Raw genomic sequence first — 3,651 nt, 5'->3', positions numbered from 1 at the left:
AGGGGATGTTCGTCCCCCTTCAGACCCTGCAGCCGTCAGAAGGAAACAAATCCAAGCCAGGGTGCAGCGGGGTCATCCAGCCTGTGAAAGCAAAGAAATGCAGTCGCCTTCAGGCCACAGATTTTCAAATAATCCCACCTCTGCAGCATGCAGAAGCTTTCGGGGCTCTGCTCACTTCCCATGTTATTTTGCTTTACAATGGCCCAAACGTTGGTTTTTTTGTTGGGTTTTTTTTTGTTTTTTTTTGGACTGGCGCTCTGCTCTTCCACAGGCAACTACATCAAAGCCCCTTCCAGCCTCCTTGTAGGATGAATTCCCCTTGCAAGCGGGAAAGTGGCTCATAAAGAAAAACGTTTCAAGCCACGAATCATTTAAAAAAAAAAAAAACAACACACGCCACGATGCCGAGGGCAGAGAAGGAAGTAGTTGTGTATTCCGGAGATCGCGGCAGGCGGAGGATACCGGGGGATCGGTGGGGTGGTTTAAATGAGCTGGCAGGGCAGAGGTGCTGCAGCCGTTGTACCCAGTATCCCCATCCCAGCTGCTGAAATGCACCCTATATTACAGCGTGATTATTATTTTAATTAATCGGCAACAATCCCAAGCCCGGGTGTTATCTGACTCTCTCCGTCAGCGTTATCCCATCTGCCAGCACCCGGGTTTCCTTTGGCCGGGCCAGAGCGTGTTTGTGGAAGGAGCAGGGAGCTCCCTCGTTAGCTGCTGTGGCTAATTGCACTGGAGAGCCAGGCACGGGGTGGGCGCTGGGGAGGGGGCAGGATCTGTCTGTGCTTTCAGCAACGGAAACTAATAACCCAGCTCAACCCTCTCCTGCCACATCCCCAAACATCCCTCCCCGAGCATCCCTGCTGCCGGCGGCTGCCCCATCTCCACGTGCAGTGCTGAGGAACCTCTATTTCCCCGTGATTTTCACATTTTTCCTTGCCAGGCCTGAGCGGGAGCTCCATTTGGATGTGAACAGTGTCAAGCCTGTGTCGGTGGTGACATACGTTGGTATTTGGGAGAGGTGACCCCGGGGAGGTCTCGGTGACGCTAAGGGATGAGCCCCGGGCTGCCGCTCCCTCTCCCCCTCCTTGCCCTCCTCGCCCGTGGCACCCTTTTGACAACTAAGCCCTGTGGAAAAGGTGATTTAACCTCATTCAGATGACACTTGTGTGTCTGTAAATGGGCTTAACCTAATGAGTTTTAATACGTATTATGTTTTAGGTATTTTATGCCCAGTCTGCAAAATCCAGTTACGGTTTTCAATAAGACTTACTGAGCTGAGACGTGCGCTGGAGTGGATGCGTGCTCACACCGGGCTGCTCCAAACTGGGCAAAGAGGAGGAGGAGGGCAGGAGGAAGGCAGGGGGTGTCTCCCAGGGAGACACAGCTGGATCCCAGCCAGGTGCTGGCTCAGCAAAGCCCCCCCTCCCCATACCCCCCCAGACCAAGCGCTGCCTGCAGCCGCCTCCAGCAGCCGGGGAGGATGAGGATGAAGGTTCAAGGGCTGGCCTCCGGCTGCACTGCAGCAACCACAACCAGGCACCGTCCTGCGGCGGGGAAGGCAGTGGGCAGCCGGACTTGGGGGGGGTGGTGCACGGTCCCCCATGCCTGTCCGGCTCTGGAGGAGGCACAGCTCAATGTCCCCAAAGCCTTCAGCTGCTCCTGCGCTGGCTGGGCCCTACCCTGGTACAGAGGGGACAGCGCGGGCAGAGCCCAGGGACACCTGCACCGTCCCCTCTGCGGTGGTGAAGCAACACTGAACCCCCCAACCCTGCGGGCTCCTTCTTTCAGGGAAGGCCACGCTGCTGCTCTTGTTCTCTCTTGGGCTTAACCATGAGGGACAAACCCCGCAGCCTGGTTCTATCCCGAGGTTTTGAGCACCAGAGCCAGTCCCAGCTCCCGGATTCACGGGAGGTGACAAGACTCAGCTGCCACGCGCCGAAGGGAGATTCCCCAGGGGAAAACCAGACGCACCCCACCAGCAGCACCTATGGGACCACCCCCTCCTGGTACCTATAGCAGCGTAAATCCCGCAGACACCCTGACAGGGGCCACCACTTGGGAGCTGGGAGATGTGACCCCCCCCAGGAGGGCTGGCTCAGCCCCACAGAAACATCTTCCATGGGTACCGTGGCAGAGCCCGGCATGTTCGGTCCACAGCGAATCCCCACGCGCCTCCCAGGCAGGGAAGAGCCAAAACTAATTTGCCTGTAAAGCCCACGCTCAGCTCCCGTAGCCACGGAGACTTTGCTCAGCCCTCAGTAATCTGGGATTATACACGGCGCTGGGGCAATTAAGAAAAACAGCTTTTCAAGCAGCAGACAATGCCTTCTGCTGCCTATTTAAATGAATACAGTGAGAAAGGTGATTTCTTGCAGCCCTTGGTTTAAAGCCTCCTCTCCCGGGGGGGCTGATTTCTTTCTTTGCCTGCGCCCCCCGGCAGCATCGCATCCTGCTGCACGAGGGAGATGGAGGCCCAGTTTGGGAAGAGATCTGCCTTTTCTGGGAAAATTGCAGGCTCGGGAGGGACCGGGGTTACCCTGAGCCAGAGGCCAGGCCGGGCTGGGAGCGGGCGAGCAGGGCAGGGGACAGTGACTGCCCCTGCTTGTCCCCATGGGATGGAGGTGTCGCACAGCAGCCCTCTCCCCCCAGCCCCCCCCCGCCCCCGGCAATGCTGCCGGACCCCTGCACACCGCAGAAAACCCAGCACATCCCAGGCTTTTTCTTGGAGAGCTTCCTGAAAAACACCCAGTTGAGAGGGAAAGGCCCGGACCCACCTCAGGGGCAGCGCCCCCCACAGCTCGGGGGATACCCGGGGATCGCTGCAACTCCACAGCGGGAGCAGGCGGCTCCCCACATCACACCCCGACCCCCTGATGTAACCCCCGGGGTCCCCCCACATTGACCCCCGGGTCCCAGAGATCCCCGTCCCACCCGGGGCGATGGAGCAGCGCTGAGTGATGTCCCCCTGCCCCACGCTCACCCCCCCATGCCAGGCTGAGCTCTTGGCTCCAAAGGGACAACGCGAAGGAGTTCCCAAAGCACAGAGATTTCTAACCCGGAGCAGAGCCGCCAGCTCCCTGCACAGCCTGGGGGGGACTGAGGATTTGGGGGGGAGGTTAGAAGAAGTCAAAGCCTTCCTGGGGTCTGCTGGTCAGCAGGGACGGAGCTGGGAGAGATGCTGAACCCCCAGGGAGGCTGGAACCCCCCACGGGGCAAAGCTGGGAGAAAGGGGATCCTGCCCCAGTCCTGGAAAGACTTTGGGTGGGAGGGTGGAGGGCTGGGGGGTGGCCTTGGGGACCCAGCCCAGCCTTGTGTGGGGGACACGGTGCCGGGCAGAGGTTTGGCTCCAACATGAGGCTGCAGGGAGCATGAAAGGGAAATAGCGGGGAAGGAAACCTCAGAGCGCGGTGCAGCTGGAAGGCGGGGAGGGGGTAACCCCATCCCAGCCTGGCTGGAGCCCAGGGGCTAGTGGCCAGGGTGAGAGCGAGAGCAGCTCGCTGGGGCACTGCGGGGCTGGTGGCACCCCCGTCTGCTGCCAGAGCTGGGGGAAAAGATCCCCCGGGAAGGACCAGGCTCCTTTTATCTCTGGGAGAGGAAAAGCGGCCGCAGGCTCTGGCTGGGCTCGAGAGGTCGAGAGCATCAGGG

At 59.8% G+C, this 3,651-nt stretch overlaps 1 protein-coding gene across 1 annotated transcript in view; it reads right to left on the bottom strand.

The window, feature by feature from the left end:
* WSCD2 (WSC domain containing 2) overlaps positions 1-1,325 on the bottom strand; it is a 23,688-nt gene extending 22,363 nt beyond the window's left edge. The window contains exon 1 of the mRNA XM_026859779.1: positions 1,314-1,325. The gene's annotated coding sequence lies outside the window, so the exon portion shown is untranslated. The remainder of the gene's footprint in view (positions 1-1,313) is intronic.
* Positions 1,326-3,651: the final 2,326 nt, after the last annotated feature.

This window comes from Athene cunicularia, assembly GCF_003259725.1.
Source record: "Athene cunicularia isolate RWA chromosome 15 unlocalized genomic scaffold, athCun1 chr15_part1, whole genome shotgun sequence".
Classification (NCBI taxonomy): Eukaryota; Metazoa; Chordata; class Aves; order Strigiformes; family Strigidae; genus Athene; species Athene cunicularia.
The sequence above is the reverse complement of the archived record's forward strand: the minus strand, read 5'-3'. Positions and strand labels throughout refer to the sequence as shown.